This window comes from Lepisosteus oculatus, chromosome 4 (genome assembly GCF_040954835.1).
Source record: "Lepisosteus oculatus isolate fLepOcu1 chromosome 4, fLepOcu1.hap2, whole genome shotgun sequence".
Taxonomy (NCBI): Eukaryota; Metazoa; Chordata; class Actinopteri; order Semionotiformes; family Lepisosteidae; genus Lepisosteus; species Lepisosteus oculatus.
Window position 1 is genome coordinate 32,238,280 of NC_090699.1, and position 26,946 is coordinate 32,265,225.

Consider the following 26,946-nt stretch of genomic DNA (forward strand, 5'->3'; position numbering starts at 1 on the left):
GCACAGAGCTCTGGGTTCCTGCCACCCTTGAGAGCAATAAGTGGCTTTCATTGCCATAATGAACAGAGACAGAGGTGGACAAAGCATTGCATCACTTTCAATTGTAAGTTGACTGGTGTGTCACTGCCTATATCCTGGGTGGAGTTCACCTTTGTCAGGTGCTGTAAATGCTCTGGAATATATCCTGAGTCAAATAAAAAGATTATTAATGACCTTCCATGACAACTGCTGGGGTTTTGGTTAATGTTTCCTATTTTGGTAACTACATCTTACTATCATATTAGTAGTCCAATGATTTGACAGCTATAAAAAAACATCTTTAGAAGACAAAAAATGAACAAAAGCAAGATTTTGTAAATGTCCTTAAACAACTAGTAAAAACAATATTTTAATATTGAAATACAACCACTGAGGAATGCATAAAATAAAGATATATAAAAAAACAAAATAGTTACTCAGGAGTTAATAAACAGAAGTTCCAAGAAACACACTCAACACTGAATGTTTACTTTGCGAATTAGTATCAGCGGGTACAGAAAGTGAGAGCTCATTGCTGATCGGATTTGCAGCCTGAATCTGTCACTAAAGACCACAGTGTATAACCTATGTAAAAGGAGCAAGTAAACCAAAAATAAAAAGCTTACTAACAGTAATAAGGTTTTAAACATGAACTATATTCATTTTGTTCTAATACATTTTTAGAAAATCTGTAAAACAACAATATTTATGCTTTAAAACAGACACACTGACATTGTTTTCATTGTAACATGAACTTTTACAATGTTTTAAGGAAATTTGCATCTTGAAAATAATCTTCTGGTAAATGAAACATTACATACAAATTATTCTACTAGAATTACATCATTGTGTTTATTATTTAAATGTTTTTTGGCAGGTCCTCACAAAGCCTTTTAGCTCTTCCAGTGCAATTCATTTACCATCAGGAGACTAATTGTGTATTCTACCTTGGCACATCACCAAAACATAATTCCAAGAGAATACTGACAGTAAAACTGTTATCACACTATAGAAATAACACTATAATGGCTGAGACTACAGTGATCTCTACAATGGTCTAACAATAAGAACCTCTGTATACTATGAAATGGTCAAACTTTTCAGTAACGTTCACTTAACTCATTCAGGACCTACAAATTGTCAGTGTTTAGGTGACCTAAATCTACTCATTGATTTCCATTTCTCGGCAAATACTGCATCTATTCACTTACAATGGCTAGTTAATGACTTGAATTCACAATGTACCTGTTCATAGCCCTACTCAAAATACATTTAACTGAACCTCAGAAACTCAGTCAAACACGATGGAGAAATGTGCAAGTAAAATGGCTCTTACAATTATGGTCAAAATGTGATCATCAGCATCATTTTCATCTTCCAGTAATACATTACAGAAATCTTCCAAAATCTGTGAAGATTTCTTATCAATGATATTTTTCTATAAATGGCGAGATTTGTAATTGTAAAAACTAACTAGATACAGTATTAGGGGTGAAAACAAACACAGTACTAAAATGTGGTCTCTTTTTTAGGATTTTCTTTCCAGGGTACTTACTTTACACAGAACTAAAGAGGCACAGAAGAAAACATGAAAAGGGTACACGTTTGAAATATATGGCACTGGTCTCTTCATAATGGCTGTGTCACAACTGTAGGTTCATAATCGGTACAACTCACAGCAGGATGAACCTCATGCGATGCAATTATGATAAGGTTAACTCGACAGAAAAGCTTCAGTTTGAAACAAAACAGCTCTGCTGATCTAAATCCCATTCTTAGTGTCTCATTCTTTTCTGTTTTCAGGTTTTCAGACATCTTTTTTTCAAAATGCAATCAATATACATGTTTGAGTTTGTCAGCATTGTCAAAAAAACTTTGCGTAATGTATAACTATCCTAGTTTCAAAGCTTGAGGCTGATCACTTGGTTTATGTTTATATCTAAGAACATTTATGTGTACATAGAAACAATGAGTAAAAGTCGCCATCTCTACTTTCACCTATCTAGCCATTACTTATTAATTATGTATATATCTAAGCCATTTTCTATTTAAAAAAATTAAATGCTACTAAGCCTTTTGTAATGAAACATATCAGCAGAACACCAATCTGGTACTTTTTACTTCAGGTTCCCAAAGTCTACATACTGTATTATAGGAGAATGCAATGCATACTTTAAAATGAAATACACATTTAAAAGCTTTAAAAGCAAATATGTGATTAGTTAGCATCTTTATTTAGACACGAGTTTTACAAACCAAGCAAACACTGGACTGAATTCTGACAAACTCTTTCTAATGTGCTTAGTTCTCTTTAGCTACCCATCTTTGGCTCATGAGAAATTTCAATGACACATACTGTAGGCTCAACACTTCCTGTGACAAGCCATGGGAATGACAGTGCAGAGCATGAACAATAAACAAAAGAAAATGGCAAAACTCAGATTATGAGAATATCCTTCAATTCAATTTGAGGGTTCACCAAGTTAAATAGGCTTTGAGGTCTGTCTATTAAAAACCCAAAGATAAAACCGATTTTAGAAGATGAAGTGGGTGGGACTTAACATTGAACTAAACCATCGTGCGTTTCTCCTGCAAAAATTCCCCCAGAATTCTTACCTCTAAAATGAAAGTTTGACCAGGATATCAATCTGGCAGCAATACACCGATTCTCTTTACGTATTAAAACCGATACGATGCGTTTGATTGTTCAGGACAATACATTTCAGCAGAAACAGAATTTGAGCGCATCAATTTTGATATTAAGGGCTATCTACCACTGGTTCTTCTCCAGCCATCTTTGAAGGATCCTCTATACTGTTTGTTGCAGACATTGCAACATAACAGCCACAGCAGATGATCTATAACAGCATGATCAACGAGGATAATTGTTTTCCATTGGTAAGTTGCAGTATTTTCTTAATTTATGATTGTTTCTTTCTTCACGGGGATAAAATGGAGTTTGATGCATCTCCAAAAACAAAATCCGAACACTTATTCTGTTCCAAACATAAAACCGAAACAATGCTGTTTGTAGCTTACAAGCTGGGAAATGGAATAAGTGGAGAGCGCTGCTTGGTTTTACCGAGGCCTGGAATGTTCTTTTTAAACAGAAGCAATACCATGGCCATGTCAAGGAAGTACAGCAGAACAATTTTTGATAAGGACAGAATTTCTACAGCTAATGAACTTCAAACAAGCACATCGGTTTGTTTATTCATTTTTTTATAGTTCTAACATTTGAAATGTTTACCAGGTATATAAACACCCAACTTAGGCAATCTATGAGGGAGAAGAGAAACCATAAGGTGGTGTAAATCAATCAGTTATGTTTTGTGAAGCATGTTTTATATAAAAATACAAATGCATTACAATTTTAACAAAGAATGCCATCTGTTAATCAAAAAAATATTATTATGGCATATAAATCAACACACAGAATCTTTAACATTGCTCGTATCATTGGACATAAAAAAATAAATGAACCACTTAATCAGTTACTGATTTTTATTTTTTATTTTTTTATTTTAAACTTACATAAAATTCAAGTTTCTCCTGTAACATTTTTGTAACATTCTTATTTAAGTGAGAATAAGGTGACAGGAATGACAAAGTCATTAAGGAAACTAGATTCTGTTTTTTGTGTTCAGAGTTACAGATAAAGTCTTGATACCTGATTCTACAAAACCTGTGCCTGGTATAACTCATAGCTATAAATAAAAAAAAACGTATGTTCTGATATAGTCAGAGAAGTGTTAACCACTCTACTTTATAAAAAAGGAAATGTTTTAAATACATAGCATAGGAGGACTACTCCCACTTCAACACTGCTTTCTTTATTGCACCCTTGTACACTTTGACATGGTTGTGAAAGGTTTAAAATGAAATAAAATTATTACTTTGCAGTGGAAGATGCACAGTTATGTCCAGAAAGCATACCCACCTTACTGAAAATGAAAAAAAAAACTTGAAGTTAAAAATTCATTCTGTTCGTACAAAGACTACATCAGACTTTGTGGTTTCCATTCATAAAATATGACTGGTTATCCTCAGAAAAACATTCTGTATGTTCCAAATAACATTACATTCGTTGTTCATGAAATTGGTATTTGTAGATAGCTAGATGTATTTTATTATTTCTTTTATAAATGAACATTCTCACAGAATCAGGTAACTTAGCTATTATTTAAAATATACATATTGAATTGAGTATATGTTTGATAAAATGCTTGTAGTTTGTAAAAAAGACAAAATTACGTTTCAAAATTACTTGAAGATTCATTTGTTAATTCTGAGAGGTAAAAAACACCAAAATGTCTGTTTTCTTGAATTTAAGGTTTATATTTAATGCATGTTTCTGATAAATGTATTGTTGTTGGTCGGTATATTAGCTACCCATAATTGCGCATAAACCCAATTTTACAAATCTGTACCACCTGACTGAAAATCTCATGTATAAACTAGATTAAATGTGGATAAATGTTATTCAACAAAGGGACGGCATTTCCTAGGTTTCAACATTAGTTATTTCTGTTAATTCTCTGAGTCAAAAACATATACTGTAGGTTCTTCTAAAATTCAACTATATTCTGAACATTTATTTTATGGAAGGAGCAAAGTCAGATTAAGATCTTCCACAATGAAGCGCTTTCTGCTATATTTCTCTTAACACACATCATATAAAGCAAATGAAATACTATCAGATCTGGTTTCCTTAGAGGATTTTTCATTAGGAAAATCATGTAAAAAACGTTCTGTAAAGCCCACAAATCTGCACATTTTCATTATTTAATATTTTATTTCTGAACACTTTCCACCAATTTCGAAGTCCTGAGATTTTTAATAAATGCTGTTTCTATATTAATGCAAAACCATATTTGCTGTATGGAATTGGTCAACAAGGATTTTAATTTTTATCCTTTTGTAAAAATTCAATAAATTAAGACACTGATTTATGTCCGTGTTATTTTGAAGCTATGTTCAAGCCTATATGATTATTCTGATGGGGTAAAGAGTCGGGAATGTTAGCTAGACCCAGAGCAGTTAAAATGAATAAAATGGTTTATAGTTTAAGGCAGCAGAAGACAGGGAGTAGAAATGGAGCACACAGAGACAGAAAGTATGAACGGAGGTACAGACCTACTTATATACAGTGTACTAGCTCCATCTTGTGGGTGTCAGCCACCCAAGTTTTTCTATCAATACAGCATTTTCTGTCACAATGAAACTTAATGGTTCATTAATCTGCACTGCTAAATGACCAAAAAACAATCTCTTAATTAAGTTTTTTTTTCAACAGACTACGCCCACTATAACAGTACAACTAGAAACACTTAAACTTTAGAACTATAAGTACAAGATGAAAGGACAAGTGATATAAAAAAATGCAGGACAAGCACAGACGTTCTTGTGTCTTTCCTTCAAGAATATTTTAATTTAACTTTCATGTGAACTTTGTAATACATTTTATTAATGCACCTCTGCTGACAATGTGACTGTTGTCTCATAGCAGTGCATTGTAAAAGTATTCAGCCACTTTAAAAGTTTTCAAATGTCCCTGGGTTACAAATGATATTTACATATCCTTTTTCCAATCCGTATTTTTATTGCAAGCTCACATGCTCAAACAGAAAAATTTTAAAGACAAAATGATTTGTCACCAGATATCTTAAAGAAAGTTAAAAGCTGAAATATCCTGCTTGCATAAGCATTCGGACCCCGTGATCTGGTAGCTCTAAAGTTTACACAGGTGAAAGAAATAGGCCTAAGGAGGATATAATTGTGGTTGGATATTCTAGTGGGCAGTGTTGGCTCAACAATCAAGAAGTGGAAGCTGCATCACACCCCCCAGCACTAGACAGTGCCTAGAACAGGCCATTTCTCAAAACCCAGCCTGAGTAAGAAGGGGAGTTGTGAGGGAAGCCACTGAGAGGCCAACAATCACTTTAAAAGATCTGGCTGAGACAGGGTCTGAATACTTTTGCAAGGCACTGTATAAACATGTTATTAGAGAAAAATAGGTACAAAAATGTACTGTGGCTACAAATCTGTGTTCTTTAAATACATTTTTACTTATTGGAATTCCAATCATCACATTACAACATGAAATATATAGTACATATTGAAAATGTTATTATGCTAGTCATGACAAAATTGATCCAATGCAATCAAACAACTACAGTTCAATAAAACCCTATTTGTTAGTTTAACAATGAATGACGAAAGTTAATTGACAATCATAAACAGACATTGAACTCATGTTAACAAAAAGAATGTGAATGTGCTTTTAGTGTTTAAAGCCAAACAAAAAAAAAACAGTACTATAAAAGGTATTCTATTTGAAACTACTATATTTATAAATAAAAATATAGATATGCTACAGGATATCACTTTAGATAGTAGTCAGATATGGAACAAATACTATGAAAGACATGACCATACAATAATATGAGAAAAAGTTAAAGTTTTGGGATAAGAAAAGGCAAAGTTTCTTTCAGGTGTTTAAAGCCCTCTCATTTTTTTGATTAAGTGTTGTATATCTGAGTAAGTTAAAGCCATGTGAAGACTGTCATCCTATGGCAAATCTTTTGTTTTGTTTCTGCAAAACAAACTTAACTGCAGATTTGAATATAGTCAGGTTAATTATAAAATTATTAAAATGATAACTTGTCATATAGATTTTCAGCAGTATAGTAAAGCACTTAATCTGCATAAGGGTATAAATCTAATTTGTACAGAAAAAAATGTTTCTTGCTTTAAATTCTCTGAATAAAAAAGTGGAGTGAAAATACAGTAAGAAACACAACGGAGACCTGTCATACCAGACCAGCTGTGAATGGCTTACATATGGTGATGCAATGAGACAAACAGCACCTGTCCCTTGGATCAGAACATTTTGCCTGAACCTTGTCATTTGAACACAATACGACACTAATTTGACACCAGGCTGATGCAGACAAATATGACTCTTAATTTTGTATGATATGCTGGGAGCAGAGTTATCAGACAATGGTTTAAAGTCATAATTGGAGAGTGAATTGTGAGTGTAACACTATTGTTTTTGGATCTGCAAATACCAGTTAGGATATGATTTGTCCCATCTGTTGGGAAATATATAAAATATTACTGTGAATCCATTCATTTTGCCCTGCTCCACTACAACTGGTATCTCAATGTGAATGAAACATTTGAAAAATACTTTTGAACGTTAGGTAAAATTAAACTATAACACCTGCAACTCTGATAACTGGACTTACTCATTCCTCATGTACTCAGCACATCATCATCATAATAATCATCATCATCATTTTGAAAATGGACTGGTGGGTAATCATTAGCCTTTATTTCATATATATCATTTACATATCAATCTTAATAATTCAGAAACTCTCATGTATTTACCATATGAGCATTATTGTCATAATTATATTAATGTTTTTTGGTTATTTTGATATTAATTGCAATGAAGATTTTATTTATGTTTTATACTTTAATGGCAAATGTATAATAATAAGTTATTTTTGATTTTATATTAATCTCTTGAGGAATATGTACTGTAAGTATTTTAGACTCGAGCAATGTATCGGAGTTTGAGGTGTCTGTATACAGCCATGGTCCCTGCACTATATGGGTGGAGTAAGGGCATAATAAAGACACACTCCTTTGACTCACCCACCTCTCAGAGGTGCTTGTCTTTTGAAATGCAGGAAGCTCTACACTGCCTTTCAGGAGGATTCACCTTGTGATCCATCTGAACTCCCACTGCAATCCAGGAATACTGTAGAGAAATACAGTATTTCTTATACTCAAGGACAGGCTTTATAGGGTTTCGATCAATTTTTATTTCAGACATAGTAAATAATATCAATTCAGTTAAGAAAATACTTGACAAGGTAATTAAAAGTTGAGGTCCACTATTTTCAAAGGAATAGAGAAATTGTTATTTGGGAATTCTACTTTCTAAACAGAAGAAAATTAATAACACTGTGGCAAACTCTAGGAAACTATAACTAGTTACAGTTTAACATCAAGTTAAACATTAACAGTTTAACATCAACAAAAACGTATGCCTGGTATGTGAAAATTAGTGAATTAAGACATTAGTTAAGCACTTTAAAAGGTTTGAACATTTAAACTCTTCACTGAAATTAATGGCATGAACTTATGACCTGATATCCACAGCAGAACATGCCACAGACTGAATAGGATATTCGCAATCACCATAATAAAAGGTTTGTGCTGAGCACATACGGGACGTCAAGAGACTCTGGACAGATGTCCGGACCTCTGAATGGCATTTGCTGTGTTAGCAGAGTGTGTGTTATTTGTGAAGTGTGAATGGAATAAAATACTATTGGACAGGAGGGAATTAACACTCCATTGAATCGTGTGGCCTGTGTGAGAGAAGCGTCCTCGGGCTTACTGCTGTAACAGCCCTACTCTCACTTCTCCACACACAGACACTGAAGAACACATTACCAAAGCCTTAGCAATAGCTGGGACCAGCCAGAAAGGTCTTCTAGCCAGGGCTATGAAACACAGTTTTCCAATTCACAAACTCAATTTCTGTGAAGCAAAAAGCACGCTTTGCACTTTGAGCATTTACTGTTACCAGCCTAATTGTAACAATTAGTAATCGATACCTAGAGCTTTTATGGGGGGCACTAATGGACATTCATGACCCCATGAATTAGCTCATTCTTGGAGTCAAGTAGAGGTTATTCTTCAACAGGAATTACAATTTGAATCGTTTGATGTATGACTGAGCTAAATATATTTGCACAATGTGTATTGACAATCGCTAATTTGATGCTATGCAGATGTAACAGACATTTTTCAATGAATATGATAAGTTTTCCATTCATTTTTTTTAGATCAGGAATATTCAAAGAGCATATTGATTCAATTATTTTCTGTAAAGACTTCATTCTCAGGGTTCCAGCAAGGAGCATTGGAATGGATCTCCTCAGTACTTAGAACCTAGTTATTGACAAAATCATTCATTCAGCAGTAGCAAAATAACACTAGCAGTGTTAATCTATTCAAATGCCACAACGATTAAAACTAATCACCATGCAACACTAAAATATATGGTGGCTACTGCCACTGACACATGATGTGTGTTCATTATATTGTTATCTGCATATATATTCATCTGCATTATAGTGTTATCTGTTCAACAAATTTCTTTGATCAACCTTGCAGCGTTCTGAGAAGTGAACTGAATAAGCTAACCAACTTTGTAAGCTCATTGTATTTCAAAGTTGAGAGTTTGAGTTGCCTCTGTGACTGCCTTAGCAGGATTCATCTATTATCTTAATCCTCTTATCACGATGAGGGTCCTGACAAGACAGAGCCAATCCTGGGAGCATAGGGTACAACGTGGGACTGAGACAATCCTGTATGACTTCTCTCCCCCTGTACAAAGCCTTAACAAAGGCAAAAGAGAAAGAGACAATGTCAAGATGCCATCCTATCTTTGGGGCACTGGGAGAAACCTTGATTACCTGGAAATAACACCATAAACCTGGGGTGGACAAATGCCACACAGGCAGGAGCCCCTGAAGTGAATTAGATACAACATTCTGTATTCTGACCATGTTGCCATAGAGTTCACCAGCAGTATACACTTAACAGAGCAAGAGAGCATGTGGAAATATTATAGGGCAGTATGGTGGCAAGATGGTTAGCGATACTGCCTCTCAACTCCAGGATACTGAGATCGGGTTGGGAGGCCAGGATCTTTTGAGCTTTCATATTATTTTTGTGTTTGTATGGGTTTGTGTTTGACTCTCCAGTTTCATTCCACCTGTTAAAAACATGTAGGTTGAGAATGCATGGCTACTCTGAATGCTCTCTTTCCAGATGGGGGGGTCGAGGCAATTTCATACTTGGAGGAGTCTGCTCCCAGCACTACCAGGGCTCGCTATGGGACAACACAGAATCAGAGCCAGGTGGGAGAGGTCCTTTTTGGGACAGGTCCCCTTTTTAATTGTTTTAATTGAGGCTTTAGGATCACTGCTGGCTTCGGGAAGCTGGCAAGCTGTTTTTCACCAGATTGGAATAAATGAACTTGAAAGGACCTTTTCGGCTAATGTAGACTTGAGGTCCTCCACTCTCCCCTCAGGAAAAGCAGCGTTAAAAAGTGTTCAGGCTGAAGAAAAACCTGACCGCCTTGGTCAGTGTTTGGTTTTCCTTTTACCTTGAGTGCTTTCCTCTCTTCCTCTGATTTCCTTGAACGGACTGAACAATCTTTTGTTTAGACTTCCACCCTCTTCCTGTAAATTACTGCCAGATTAATACAAGTTAATCCATCCACCCATTTTCTAACCGCTTTATCCAATGCTGGGTCGCAGGGGAGCCAGAGCCCATCCTGGCAAGCAACAGGCACAAGGCAGGACACACAATCTCACAGACTGAACCCAGGGCCCCAGTGCTGCAAGCAGGAGTTACGTTTATGTGGTTTTTAAGTAGATTTTTCAGACTCAGTTTTGTTTATCTTAACTCAAATTTGATTCTACATTTACTGGCTCTTTCTCTTCTGGAACTCCCACTCATAAATGAAGGAAAGGTTTTCTTATGACAAGAAATTCAGATGAATATCTGGAAGCAGATATGGGGAATATACAGCACTTACTGTAGTGTTGTAGTATTAGTTGGAAACTACGTAGTGTTAGATGATGTTTTGAAAATAATAAAATAGAAAAACCCCGAACCTTCCAATCAGTACCTGTTCAAATAAGTTGTGGTAACTGACTACTGAATTCCAAGATGGACATTTTCCTAACAGAAGCCTGCTGTAACTCTTCTACATTTGCAGTCTCATTTATACCTAGTGGATAATCTAGAAATGAAAGTACTATACCTCTGCTTAAGAGTTTCCTTCTAATGTAACAAAATATACATATTTTAAAATTTCTGCAGTGCCTTTACGTACCTCAGAGAAAGGGGTAATGTGTAAAACTTGTGAAGCATGACCACCCCTTTGAGCGTCAGTTCTTGCATAAATGCATATGCATAAATGTTGGTAGTTCAAGCAGTACATTTTCCCATTTGCTTTCCTCTCTTACAACAAGATAGGCTCCCTTTGTGAGTGGATATTAAATCCCATGTTACCATTTCAGAGAACAGCTGTGTTAACTCTACCGCTGGCACTTTCCCAAGTGAGAAATGTCCCTAAAGCAAATACTTCATAGGCAGCAGAAAACAGACCTCATTAGGCTATAAAATCAAAGCCATTCTTACTGCACCTAGTTTACTCACATTTTCAAATTACATTGCAAGCATTCTGAATAAAAGAATATATATTCCTGCTGCTTATTTTCATGAAAAAAGTCTAAAAGCTTAAGGGCACCTTATACTAGTTTATTCACAAAAGCTGTGATTTTGAAGGCCACTTTTTAGGTTTCATAGTACTGAGAGCAAAGACATGGGGTCAGTGTAGAGTGTTGCCAGAAGCTGTATACAATTAAACTCTCAATACTGAATACCTTGAAGCTCACCTCTGGTTTTCTTATACTGAGCTTAGCCCATACATTTAATGATTAATAATTGTAACTGTACTGCAAGTTGTTGCCCTTACAACAGACTCTATTACTTCAAAAGATATAAAATAGGGACTTATTAATTACCTGTTTGCTAAGCTGATGTTGTGATTTAAACCTAATTTTACCTACAAACTGCTTGGGTACTCTATCAGATTTTGTGTTTTTCCATTTCTTGCTTCTGCTCTCCAGGCCTTAACAGCTTGGAACAGTCTACTTCAGGGCCCAAGTTTGAGAGTTAAGCATTGACAGATTCGATGTGTAAAGGCAGTGGGATATCTGAGAGAGAAAGTGATGGCTTTTAAAGTGTTTCTGGTGGATTTCACCCTATTACCGATGAACTGTCACTGACCGCGGTGATCCTGCCTATGAGCAGGAATTCCACTGAACTCAGGCAAACCCCCCTTAGGAACATCCCAAACCTCTAGGAGGATGGCAATTGTGGGTCAGCAAACAGAGTACAACACCCAAGGGGACTGAACAGGTGTTTTAATGCTGTAGCTAGTCCATCTTTCTCACAGCCTTCCATGGCAACCAATCATAACTCAGATCACTTCACTTGTTATCCAGCTGTACACTATAGTAAGTGTAATTTACAGTCCATATTATTTAAATATACCAAAACTATTTGCAGCATCCATGATCCTTAAACAGGTTTTCATTCTCCTCTCCTGCCTGCAAAATGTCAATAATATGCATCAGTGAAGAACTTAAAGCTCTCACACGAAGGAAGAATGTGGCTGTTTCGTTGTAATTCCTCTGTGAAACTAATATAAAAAACATTACACTGATTCTTTTGCTTACTATAAATGATCAATATATAACACTTTAAACACAACTGACCTTAATGCGAAGGCTCTAAATATCAACAGATATTTCTCTGGCAAACAGCACACGTGGGTGGTATGGAAAAGACTAGTGGAAAGAACAGTATGGAAACCAACTCCCACCAAACAGGGTTCAGAAGTCATTACGTCAGCAAAGAGGCTCCTGTGCAATTTCATCACTAGCGCCCCTCTTAATGACCACCCAGCTCCAGCATGCATCTGTCTGAAATGGTACTTCTGCATGTAACAGCTACACTAAACATAACCCAGAAGCTTTAATATTGACAAAGTAGAAAGAAGTACAGTACATTAAAACCTTAAGACACTGCCTTTGTGGCTTGCATTTAATCAATATGTACCATAGGTACAAGTCCCAGGAATATGTTTACAATTTATGTAGAAGGTCAATATCCCTGGAAGCAATATACTGTATTTCTATGCACTTACTTGGGAAGATACACATACACCCAGCAGTTAAGAAAGACTTATGAAGCAAAAAAAAAAAGCCCCTTGAAAGGAAATTATTAGAAACATTTGTATAAAAACAGCTTTTCAGTAGTCACTTTGGTACTACTGTAATATTTCACCAATTAATCAACTGATTTGTAATCAAAACTGTATACAGTATATGGTCTCTTTATCCACTGTCTTGAGATTACTCTGTCGATTTCTTCAGTGTGGTTTGTGATTCCAACAATATGTAAACCAAAACGTTCGTCTTGAAGTGAACTTTGAAATACTTTGGTTTTGTATACCCCCTTCACTCATGATACACAACTGATAGGACTGGTGCTCTTAAAAAGGTAACAAAATTGTTAGGGGTTCCCTAATGTCTTAGCTAGAATAATCGTTGCCTAAGAGGATGATCATGTATACTATAGAGGACAGTAATTGAATTCAGGAATTGAGGCTCACCAGTGGATAAAGATCCCCATGATGGCAGAGCTCTGTAGGGATTTATTTTTGGACAAGGCTGCAGGGAATCCCATGCCTGCTGTTTATTAGTGTTTACTTGACAGGCACCTATGGAACATTGTCATAATACACAGGACAGGGGAATTAGTGTCCATTCTCCACTTCACACTTGAATTCTGCCGTTTGTGCTCTGGAATTACAGCACAAGAAGCTCATGAACTCACCCTGACTGTGTACAGTACGCCCTGGAGGAGAGCTGTGTTGTGGCCTTCTGCTCTCCCCGGCGGTCAGAGCAGGGCTGCAGTGCTGATTTGCATTGTGTGACAAATGCCAGTTGCAAACCTGGGTATAACAAGGTGAAACAAAGTGGGTCCCCTGACTGTGCCTGAAAAGAGGGAAAAAAGAAAAAAAAACCTTGTTTTTCTAATAATCCTAAACGTTAAAGAAAAAAATTGACAACATATTGTTAAATTATATTTTCTCCTTTTATTTTAGGAATGTGAAGTATTTTAATATGGTCTTAAACCCTTCATAAGAACTGGCTTTTTAAGCACCTTGTTCCTTATTTTTACTTTATATAGAGAGCTTTTGTTTTTTTTCGATCAATATCCATAACATGGCTTGGAAACTTGGCACACAACACTGGCTTTCTGTGCAAAGTCCTGTTGTTTAGTGATATCTTTTTGCACTGTTATTTGAGATAAAACATGTTGCTGTCCAGTAGCAGAAGCTTCATAGAACATATTTCATGAGCTTATAATGGCTCAGCCCAGATACCTTATTACAAAACTTTATGACAATGGATGCAAAGTAGACATCACAGCTGAGCTGCTGTTCCCAAGGTGAAATCTTCCTGCTATGCAACTTTACCTATTAAAAATTAACATGGACTATTGTTTTTCATTTCTGATTAAAAAAAAAGAAAACAAGTAAGGAAAGCAACCTAAATATATATGAATATCTCAACTCAAGTGAAACTGTAATAATGTGCTGGCAAAGTAACTGCTGCGTATGTCATCATTATGAGAGCTCCAAGATTTCAGTGGGTTCTGAGTTGATTTGCAAATTGTTTTTAAAATATCACCCACATACTGTAGGTGATTCAGGGAATCACCCTGAAATTGTGAAACTAAGTCAAGATGATGGATCATTATTTTTTTAAGAATCCTTAGCACATACCTTCCCATCTTTCATCTGCATGATGAGGCACACTAGCCACAAACTCACAGTCAAGACAGATAATGGCCTGGATCTCCATTAGCACTGGTAGAAAAAAAAAAAACATAAGAGCATAAACGAAATGCCTACCACAGAAAACAATCTGCAATAACGTCTGAGCCTAATGATTAGAACAGCTGCCAAAGCACAATAAAGCTCCCTGGTTTATTAGAAGCACTTTCACTGAAACGTCCAAGTACCAAAAGTGCTCTATTAAGTCAGAGCACCATAATGAGGAAGACACTTGCATGGTATCGAAAAGGTTAAGAACTCAGATGTGGTGTAGTCTAAGAGTACCACAAACACTACACGGGATGATCCTTTATCTTCAATAGTCTTTGTCAGTGATTTTCTGACACAGGCACTGCTTCAGATTAAGCACAGGAATGAAATGGTAGCCCATTTGGAATCACATGTAGGACAAAATGGACCTCCACATGAAAAGGGCAATAACTTCTCATTAAAGTGAGAAATACAAACTATGACTATGAAAACTACATGTTTTTTGCTAAAACCCCAAACATGGGTTGAAAATCCTTATACTCCCCTTTAAATAGGGAAAGCATTTTTGCAGAATACTTATTCTACTGTCTCAGAGACAGTTAGAAATGTACAACTTTAAAGAATTTAATACAAAAAATATATGAAAGAATATTAAAACAATACACAACTAGGCCAGATATTTAAATCATTACTACAAGTGCTTCTCCAACAGAATTTGTTTTGAACAAGTCAGAAAGGGTAATGGTTTTTTTCTGATGAATGTTTGCATTCTGAGACAAATGAAAACAGGTTGCTAAGCATGAACAGTTAAAAGGAATAAAAGCATAGCCTTGGTTTAGTGTAACGGTCCAGATGGTGGTATAAAAGAACATTTTACAGTCAGTGATCATTGAACTCAGCTATCTAAAAATCAGTGAGAACTGGTTGTTCTGTTAAATTAAAGCCTTTAAAACCTAAAGATAGAGCTAACCAAGAGGTTTTTCTAACCTTCATATTTAACATCTTTCTGACATAAGAAATGAAAACAATGCAATTTGAGTCCTTCTTCTGAGTCCTTAGGACCCTATATTTTGCATCTTATGACCCCTGGTTTCTAATCTAGAGTGGTTATGTAGGCAATTTATTTATTATTATTCATCCGTGCTTCGGATGAGACGGAAAACCAAGGTTCTGACTCTGTGGTCATTAAAAATCCCAGGGCATTTCTCGAAAAGAATAGGAGTGTAACCCCTGCGTCCTGACCAAATTTCCCATTGGCCTTTACCAGTCATGGCCTCCTAATAATCCCCATCTGTAAATTGACTTCATCACTCGGTTCTCCTTAATACTGATAGCTGATGTGTGGTGAGCGTTCTGGAGCACTATATCTGCCAAGTGGGTGCTACACATTGGTGGTGGTGAAGGGGAGTCCCCAATACCTGTAAAGCACTTTAAGTGGAGTGTCCAGAAAAGCACTATATAAGTGTAAGCAATTATTCTTATTCCAATTCTTATTTAAAAAAAAGAGACAAAGTATGGTATTTTAGCATTGGCTCTGGTCATCTTCATTAGATGGGTATTTTGTAAGCATTATTACCATAATTTAAGTAATGTATGCAATTGTAAAATGCACAGAGAAAATGTCTTCATAAAGGATATTGTAAGAAATTGCTCAGGTGACATGAGCTCTGATATCGATTGCTTGTATATATTACTTTCTGTGTTGGTACCGAAGTTTAGCAGCTGGGAAAGCCAGTCCCTATAGTCATCAACACATACATCTATTATGTTGCATCCACCACCTTAGAAACCTTGAAAAGGGAAACCCCTATCTGAGTCTTACAGTTGTGAAGATTTTGTAATGCCTTTATCCCTCCCCACTGGACTGTTATAAATCTTGATTTAGTGAAATGTAGTTGTGCTGCATCAAGGAATCCATCTGCGACCAAATGCAAAAGACAAAATTCCAACTAACTCTTGGTGGCATGATCCACTTCTGGGTCATCTACAACATTTTTGTCTGACAAATTTTCCCATATCCATCCCATTCCCCCTCCCATACACCGATACTTACTTGTTTGTTCTCTGACCTTACTGTTCCTTTGCAATAAATAGGATTTTCCAATTCAAGGCTGAGCTCCACTGCCTAAGATTGCTACACTCCAGTTTCTATTCGAGGAGACAGATGTGTTATTGAAATCTAAATTGAAAGCACATATTTCTTTTCATGCTGCCTATAAACACTAAGATGCTTGCTGGGAGAAAATGTCTTTTTTTATTGCAGATGGCTCTCAGTGATGGGATTAACATTAGGTGACAATTGTATACAAAGTCAATGTGCAAAACCTATGCAAACATTTCCTTATAACAGCAGGTCACCACTTGACCAGCTGACCATTATAACAGTATAGGAGTGAGATCCACACTGTTATAATAATAATAATAATTGCTTACACTTATATAGCGCTTTTCTGGACACTCCACTCAAAGCATTTTACAGGTAATGGGGATCCCCTCCACCGCCACCACCAATGTGCAGCCCCACCTGGATGATGCGATGGCAGCCATAGTGCGCCAGAACGCTCACCACACATCAGCTATCAGTGGGGAGGAGACCAGAGTAATGAAGCCAATTCAAAGATGGGGATTATTAGGAGGCCATGATTGGTAAAGGCCAATGGGAAATTTGGCCAGGACGCCGGGGTTACACCCCTACTCTTTTCAAGAAACGCCCTGGGATTTTTAATGACCACAGAGAGTCAGGACCTCGGTTTTACATCTCATCCGATGGACGGCACCTGTTTACAGTATAGTGTCCCCGTCACTATACTGGGGCATTAGGACCCACATTAGGACCACAGGGTGAGTGCCCCCTGCTGGCCCCACTAACACCTCTTCCGGCAGCAACCTTAGTTTTTCCCAGGAGGTCTCCCATCCAGGTACTGACCAGGCAGTTGTGAGTTGCAGGGTGATATGGCTGCTGGCAAAATGTACCCCAATTTAGGGTTGTTTCATTTCATGTCATGACATCATTGGCCTTACTGCAACTGTTTCAAAGACAGCTCAATTGGCTTTGACCATCCAGACTTCAACTGGAGAAATTGCTGCTCAGTAGCACTGCCTTCAACCCTAAATATTTTAAAATACATTTGGAATAAATGCAGAAGACAGCAACAGAAAGCAATGTTTCAGAAGCACAAGTAAGCTATGTTTCTCAGGGCATATAAGAAGATGATGCACATATTCAGTAATTTTGCAGCTAATGTTTTGAAACCCAAGATCACATACTTTCTGACTTTTTATAGTTCTCCATTCTTTCTCACACGAGTAATTAATTAATGACTGCTCTTTCCCTACAGCTATACAATAATCTTTGTACTTCAAAAAGGCAATTTTCTCAGCTCATACTGTATCTTTCTATCTTATAACGTCAAAACTATGTCAAACTTGAAAGAAGGCAGACACAGTCATCTCCAATTTCTGACTCAACATATTAAGTGACTCTTTTACAGCAATTGTATCCACAATATTTGTGAACTTGTTGAAGCCCAGCTGACATACTATTCTGGAATGTAATCCAGTGGGCTATGACACAAGGCTAAAGTCACTATAAGTCTTTATAATCTTTATAAATCTATAAGGTTCAAATGCAAAGCGAATCTCCTACGATTTAAAGCGCACAATATAGTTGAGAAGTGTCTTTATGCTTTTCTCCATTTTGACAAAGGTCATGTGGTGGTGTCATAGTGAATATCATCAAGTATATTTGCAATTCCCGTAGTCTCCGGGTATTGAAGTGTCAATTTTGTTAATAACATTTTTACATTTTTCATTACTGTAAATTATTGTCCAGGGGAAACTAAAGACCTTGGGATCTGCTTTATGATAGACCCATAGCTAGCAATGTCTGCTGGTCATTGGTTCACAGTATCTGGATTCTGATTTAAGTTTGGATTCTGATTTATGCTTGAACTTTTGTTCATGGTTTGGAAAGTTTAAAATGAGTTGAAAGCTTTTAAGTTTTATAGGCCTTAGAATAATTTGCATTAAGATTATCTAGAATTTACAGCCCCATTCTTGCTGGTGTGGACCATATTTTCTGTGTTGTTGAAGGACTTACCTCAGACTCGTCATGATGTACTTTGCAGAACACTTTTCTTTATACTGCTGTTATGCCTCTTTCTCCTTTATGAAACTATTTAAGTAGTTTAATAAATATTTAATCGGAAATTATTTTCTTTTTGATGGGTACTATTACCACTTTGAATTGATTTATTGCAGACTAAAATATGTTAGTAATTCAGACTAAGACAGAAACTTTGGAGTGATTTAAAATCTCAGATTATTTGAGCAGAGACTCAAACGTTACCCATGTTTTTTTTAAATCCATGGAAAAGGTGTATGAATCTAAGCCCTTTCAGCCATAGAAGGGACTACACTCATAAGCCTCTGCTATACTCACTCATAATATGGTTAATTGCAAGAACTGCTGTTCAAAACATTTTTTCCTCTTTGTGTACACAAAATTCAAGGATAATAAACAGTTAAAACCATATTAAAAATAGAAGCATGAGATTTGCATTTAAAAAGTCAGATAAATCATGACTGAATGTGGAGATCATACTATGACAGTGTTCTACTGCAGCTACTAGACTCCTTGCTATGGCCCTCATTGAGACAAGCAAGTTTGGGTCTAGTATGCACAAGGTCTGGGTATTTCAAAGACTGAATGTACAGGGGAACTTTATACAGATATAAAAAGATTCCAAAACACAAGAATAATCCATATTTTTTTATAAAATATGTTTGAAATATTCTGATATTATATTCTTAAATGAAATTCTATCAAATTTGAATCAAATTTTCCTTTATGTTGATGGATAAGAGGATTTATCTTAGGTACTATACTTTAGGAGTCACAGTTACAGTATAACTAGTTATATTCTAAAAAGTTACAGTAATTCTAAAGAGGCATGTTTACCAATTTTCATCAGTAATGCAGGATGTTTTTAGACTAAATATTTGGAGTTATGGATTATTTGGCAGGAATTCTAAGGACAACTTCAGCTATTGCACAGAATCATATTTTATACTCAAGAACCGAGTGATAATGCAGTAATTCTTGGCACTCTGTAATTTGGCTCACAGTTTGAGAAACACTCATTACTGTCAACAAAGAAATGATGTGGATATTTCATTTATTTTGAACTGCTGTTTTCTTTTTTGATTTTCAACTGCGTATTCATAAATACAATTAAACTATTTTTATTATAAACTACCATAACAAATACAATAAATAATAATAATGAAGTTCATATTCACTAACCCCCAAAAAAAGACATGAAGCTGAGAGATCTATGCTTGGAACTCAAAGAAAAAGTGATTTTCCAGGTTAAATAAGCCAAGTGCAACATTTAACATGTTGCATTTTCAATTCATTACTTTGAGTATATCTGAAATGGATGATTTTTTAAAAATTGATAAATATATAGATTAGCAAGATCATAAACTTTCTCACCATTCATATACTGTATCTATAAAATAACAGCTAAATGTGTACATTCACTGTTCATCTATTTCTTTATCTGTTAATCTATAAAACAGTCAAGGACTTTTGGTAAATTTGTAAAGATAGCATCTCAAATGTCAGTCTCCAAAATGTCACAGAATTGTATGAGGTGGATATCTAATAAATAGCAGCACACAAAGGTTAAGTGGAGAAAAATGTCTTATTCATGTGCGAGATCTGCTACAGATGTATTTTGTTAATTAATAGATTACCTGATAGTCAAGTCTATGACCACATGTTTAAAATTCCAGACTTGATCCCGTTTCATTTAAATTCAATGCTAAGTTTTAAAGCAGAGGGAACCCCAACCCTAACTCATTCATGCTTCCCAAGGTTTTGTTTAACTGGAGACATACCGGGACAACAACTGATAAAAGAGGTGTACCCAGGGTGAATCCAAACAATTCAGCACATTCCAAATGCATCGGCAGATTATTTACAGAGAGGCCAGCCAGACATAAAAAAAATGATCTCCCACAGTAGGTCCTAGTAGTAAGGTTGTTTTCTGTGGCTGCATGCTCCTCCAGTGCTCAATAGCTGATCATTCAATGTAAACTTAAGAACTTGACCTGTTCCAGGCAGGACCTTATTTCATATTATATATTATATGTATTATTATTCTATAATATATAATATAATATATTATATTATATATAACACATATATACATATATACGTCACACCTGAAGAAGGCTCCACGGCCGAAACGTTGTGTTCTCTTTCTTCTTTTTTTCAGCATGGAATAAACCTATTACTTGTTCCTTTGCAGCCTTCGCATGCTGACGCAGCTACCCACCTGAACTTATATTATATATATATATTACTTTCTCATCTTGAGACTGTGTTTGGAGTTTCTGACACTGCTCTCAAATGGTTCAAGTCTTACCTCACTGATCGCTGTCACTTTGTCTCTCTTAATGGGTATAGGTCTGAGTTGGTCTTGTTAAGTCTGCTGTTCCTCAGGGCTCAATACTGGGCCCCTTGCTCTTCAGCATTTACATGTTTCCATCTGGTCAGCTTTTAAGATCACATGGCCTTAGCTATCATTTCTAGGCTGATGATACTCAAATATACATCCATACTGTTACGTCCCAATGTGTGTTCTGTGTGTGTTTTTTCTGTTATGTCCACACTGCTGACCCTTGATTGTTCTCCCTTCCCCATTGGCCCACCATTACACTACACTTTCAGTATGACGTCATCATCAATTAACTCTCAGCCAATCAGAACACATTTTATTCACTATATAACATTGAGGTTTTCAGCAAGGAGAGGCCTTTCATTTGACTTTGGTCCCGTTTGGTTTTGGTTATCGCTTCGCTTCTGGTTATTGCTTCTGCTTCGTTTGTTGGTTTGTTTTGCTTTGTGTGTGTGTATTTTCGTATAGCTTCGGCTTTGTTGTTTTGTTGGTTTTACGCTAGTTTCTTTGTACTTTCGTTTGTTTGTGTGTTCATCCTTGTTTTGTCATTACCTTGCCCCAGTGTTACATGTTCAACTTTTGTGTTCTTTTGTACCTGCTCCTGTTGATTACTCTTGTTTTCCCTTATTTGTATTCCTGGTTCACTTGTGTTTTTGTGTGAACTTTTGTATATAAGGTTAGTTTAGGTTGTTGGGTACACTTTACACACTTAGTTGATTTTGTATTAGTACACTAGTTTAGTACGGGTGAGTGCCATTTGTCTTGTATGGTTTTTGGTAGTCAGTGCAGGTTAGCTAGGGTGTTGAGGACGCCGAAGACCATGTGTTTCGGGTTTTCTTTTGTAGTCAGATTAGCTTTCCCTCACTGTCCTAGCCAGCTCCATTTTGTTTGTTATTTTCTTTTCTTTGGCACCACTCTAGTTCCTTACCCTTAACATGCTTCCTAGTCCCTCACCAAAACCCCCCTGCTTCCAAAAGAATTATCCTAAATGTTACACCCCTTTACCCCTAGACACTTGGGGTCGTAACAATACCTCTCTCTGTTCTATCTAATTGCATCTCTGAAAAAAACACTTGGATTACATAAAATTTCCTTAATCTTAACTGTGTCAAGACTGAAGTCATGCTTATTGGCATCCCCCATCAACTCTGTAAAGCCAATCCTGTAACCCTATCTGTACATGGTTCTGTACTTGAGCTTCAGTCTAAATTGAAACACCTTGGGGTGATATTCAATTCTGGCTTAACATTCGACCCACATGTGCGGCATATTGTCAAAACATATTTTTTCACCTCAGAAATATCCCTAGACTATACCCTATGCTATCACTAACTGTGGCTGAAAAGCTGATCAACACATCTGTGTTCTCTCAAATTGACTACTGTAATGCTCTACTTGCAGGGGTATCTAAATCTACTTTGAACAAACTGCAGTATGTCCAAAATTCAGCAGCCAGAATCCTGACCAGGTCTGGTGCAAGTGATCACATTACTCCTGTCCTGGAGTCCTTGCACTGGCTTCCTGTCAAATTCTGTGTGGACTTTAAAATCCTTATGCTCACCTATAAGGCTCTGTTTGGCTTGGCACCTCAGTACCTGTCTGAACTATTATCGCCTTACTCCCTACCTTGCAACCTTCGCTCTTCTGATTCTGGTCTCCTTTCTGTCCCCCAAGCCAATCTACATTGTATGGGTGACAGGGCCCTCTCCTGTTATGCCCCCAAGCTCTGGAACTCTCTCCCCAAGGATATCAGAGAGTCACCTTCTCTAAACTCCTTCAAATCCAGACTCAAAACCTTCTTCTTTAGAAGAGCCTTTACTTAACTGGTTCCATTCTTCACCCCTCTGCTTTTCCTAGTACTACCATTCACGGTCTCCTCTGTATATTGTAATTGTGTTTTATCTTGTGTATTGCTTTTATTTATTGTTGTTCTCATTCTATAAAGCACTTTGAGAAGCCACCTTTAAAAAGGCACTATAAAAAAAGTTTATTATTATTATATTATAGACATCATACATTACTTGTGTCACCTTACCACATGTGATAAATACAAGCTTTATTTAACTGTCATATTTAATGTAAACCATCTCAATCTTACAGTATGTGTATGTTAAAGAATGGGTACCATATATGATGTGTACATTTAACAAAAGAAGAAAACAAAGAAACCAGATAACAAAACCTTTACATAGTACTCTCTCAGATTTTACACTTAAGGTTTGAACTTCAACTCAACATTAAATTATTTGCTTTTAGAGCTGTAGAGCCAGTTTGTCTGAAATACATTTGAATCAACTACACCTTCCCTTAAAGGCAGTGTACAGTAGATTTATCCAGGTCTACCCATTTGTATTGACAGAAGCAGACAAGATACTCTCAACATTAGAGCTGGAATTCGGAGATAAGAGAATTGCTTGGGAATCCCAGGATAGCCTGGCTGACTCAAGCCATTCCCACCCCACTGCTTCTTGACCAGATGAGTAGTTAAATTCAAGTTATAGTCAGCCAATGACCTAACCTAGATTCAGACAAGCATTTTGTAGATTGCAAGGTTTGATCTGCACTCTTTACAGGTGCTCTTACTGTAAGATGTGATACTTAGAATAATTTGCATTAAGATTATCTAGAATTTACAGCCCCATTCTTGCTGGTATGGACAATATTGACCTCAGACTCGTCATGATGTACTTTGCAGAACACTTTTCTTTATACTTTATACTTTATCCACTTATCTGCCTTTTAACCAATATTGTTGGCAGTGGGGCCTCTTGGAAAAACAATACCAAGTTCTGTGTCCAGCTATCCTTAATTAATCCAAGTGAGCTAAAATCATGAATAATCATCAAAGATTAGTTCCTGATAGTCACCAGCAATAGTCATGGTGACCCAATAGCACAGTTTACGACCAACAACGCAAAGCAACTCTAGAAGTACATGATGCTACATGATTAAGAAAGACAAAGCTATATTTCAAACACAAAGCACGGGTTTGGCAATCACTTATTGTATGACACATAGCTGACACAGCTGCATAACCATCTACAACCACCACATAGTACAGCCTACAACATGTTTAGAACGTGAGCCAGCAGACACTGCTTATCTGGGAAATAAGGAAAATGGAAATATTGACATAATGAGTAGCATAACTCCAGAACAGGTTCCTTTCAACAAAGGGTGTTTCTGGGTTCCAGCAAGTTATTGTTTCTGAGAAAATGTGACTATTTCAGATGGAGATAAGGAGCCAGGAGCCACTGAAAATGAGGTCCGTCACAGCTACAGCTCTGTACTCCTATATTTCATCAGTCATGGCCTGAAAGCTTGAGCAGAGGTGTGGCCCTGTGCCAGATTAAAGAGCTGAATATGAAAGCCCATAACTGGCATGGGGAGCAGTGCTGCAACGAAGTTTTCAGCTTCATTTAGTTTGAACCTACTAAGCACTGAGTCATACGTTCCGTTGTGGCTCTGACTCCACAGCACTTGAAAGATTTTGTTTATTTAATATGCAAACACCATGTCAAACTCCCCGTGGAAGAATCTTCACAGTTTAGGCAGGCAGCACATACAGTACCGTTGAAACCTCAACCCTTTGCTCTAATGTTCAAAAGTGATCAGACAAATTCAAACAAACACAGTGCATCACAATTACTAATCTTTATGTAAAAAAATCTTTATAACACATATTAACCTTTGATTCTCTGTATTATACTTAAACAGCATGCTGCTTAGCAGACTGTACTTTTATGGTCAATTTACCAGCTTTCTTTATGTGAGGGAAGAATTGCTTTGAAGTGAATCTTGAATTAGCGATGAGAAGTTAATTTTCTTGATGTTGTTCTCACATTGATTTTTTTTTAATGGGATCTAATAATGACATCTTTTTATGCCCTGCCTTTCATAGATTTGTGTTTCTGGAAGCTGATACAGTGCATTAAGAATTGATGAAAGCCCTGCATTCTGTTACAGCATGTACAGTACATTGTTATAAATAGTGCAATTACAGAACTATTTAGAAACCTCTATAATTGCAAAAGGTAGGTTTCTGTGTGTGTTAATTGATTCTGTTAGTATTTTAAAGAGGTAAATAAATGTGCAACTCCCTCAATGGTTAAATAATTGTCACAATAATAATATGTAAACTACTACATAAACAAGCCAGGTTAAAACTAACTTGTCTTCTATCCGGAAAATGAGGAGCACGGTTCTACTGTATGATAATCTACAACCAGTGTCACCATTAAGGCCGTATTAGAAAATTGATCCTTTTGTAAGAATGAAAAAGGGAAACAAAATAAATGGCTAAAATGTGGTACACACTATGTTGTCACTGCATTGTAAGTAAACAACAACAATTTACTTAAGTAAGCAATCTAGTTTACAACTAGGCCTTCATAGTCTCAGTTCTCCTTAAAAGTACAGCTGTAGGTCCCTGTTATTACCCCTTCACCTATACGTAAAATATAAAGCAAATATATTTGTGTTTTGGGATGGCACAGTGGCGCAGTGGTTAGCATTGCTGCCTCACAGTGCTGGGACCCTGGGCTCAATTCATGGGATGCTGTCTGCTTGGAGTTTGTTTGTCTGCATGGGTTTCGTTTGGGTGCTCAGGTTTCTTTTCACTGTACAAAGACTGGTAGGTTAACTAGCTTCTAGGAAAGTTGTGAGTGTGTTTGTGTGTGTCCACCATTGGACTGGCCCACCCAGAGTGTATCCTGCCTTGCACCTGTTGCTTGCTGGGATATGCTTTGGCTTCCCCGTGACCATGTAGAGTATTAGATAATGCAGTTGGGAAATGGATGGATGGGCATCTTTGTAAAACAGTATGCAGCTATGTATTTTTTTTGCATTTACAGTAAACTAAGTTGGATAAAGACATTAGCCAAATTAATAAAAAATAATATAGAATCTCTGGAGCTGTACCAGGGTTACAGCGATTAGGTTACACTGTCTGTCTCTCAACTATAACATGTTCCCGCAGTGTCGCTGTTTGCTTATGGATGTGCTCCTAATATTATTTCATTCTAGAAGGCAACACAGCTAACAGTTATGTGATGTGAAATACTTATCTCAGTGGAGACGTGTTTACACATTACAGTGTAATCATGGAGTCAGGTTTGCAGTTAGCAGCTGACTATAGAAAAACTAAGAAGAAAATCAACCAAATGAAAACTTGAAATTTCTGTGAATTTGTGTCTTTGGGTTCCATTCCACTTTCATCCGTGTAAAATTAAAATCTGCAATGTACATACATAGATAAACCGTTTGAAATAAAAGTGACTACGTCTCAAAAAAGAATAAATTAAGTAACGGATTTTTAAAAGACATTCTCTTATCTAGAGAATACTCGTTTATACTGTAGTGGTTACAAATGTACTGAGTATCAACCAGCTGTTGTTTTCAAATGCAACACTGCTGAGAGGGACAGGTGCTCGTCTTAAAATCTCCTTTGTCTCATGACATTTGTCTCGGCACTAATTTTAGAAAGCAAAAAATGCAAATACATTTGCAGTTGTAAAGGGAAGCGACGACAGCTGTGTATTTCTTTTTTCGAGTAAAGGTTATCATAAGAGCGGGTACATCTCACTTTTTTAGGAGTTGAAACTGATACATCTTAAAACTTTAACTATGCTCTTCTGCTGGTGCTCACAAACAGCTGACGAAAACTCAAATGTATAATGTTCGGATAAGCATTGCTCTCTCCTCAGAAATTCGTATGACTGACACATCCGTATTAAATCAAATCAATCAATACAATTTCAAAAGCAACTTACCATTAGCGCTCCACGGTTTGTGTGTGCGCGGAGACTAAGGAGATGATTGGCGTGAGTCAAATGTTCTTACTCCTCAGGGAACCGCAAGTCAGTGCTTTTTACAGCGGAAGCATGGTGTGGTCCACCATCATCCCAGCAGATCTGCAGCCCTTTAATCCAATTCTTTCACAGGCTGAAATGGCAAGAC

At 36.6% G+C, this 26,946-nt stretch overlaps 1 long non-coding RNA gene across 1 annotated transcript; it reads right to left on the reverse strand.

Moving 5' to 3' along the window:
• Positions 1-6,424: 6,424 nt before the first annotated feature.
• LOC107077319 (uncharacterized) lies at positions 6,425-26,850 on the reverse strand. Its single transcript, XR_001478368.2, has 4 exons — positions 26,760-26,850; positions 14,480-14,563; positions 13,525-13,685; positions 6,425-7,792 (listed from the first exon to the last, which is right to left on the reverse strand). It is a non-coding gene; the product is annotated as an uncharacterized lncRNA (long non-coding RNA).
• Between the last annotated feature and the right edge of the window lie 96 nt (positions 26,851-26,946).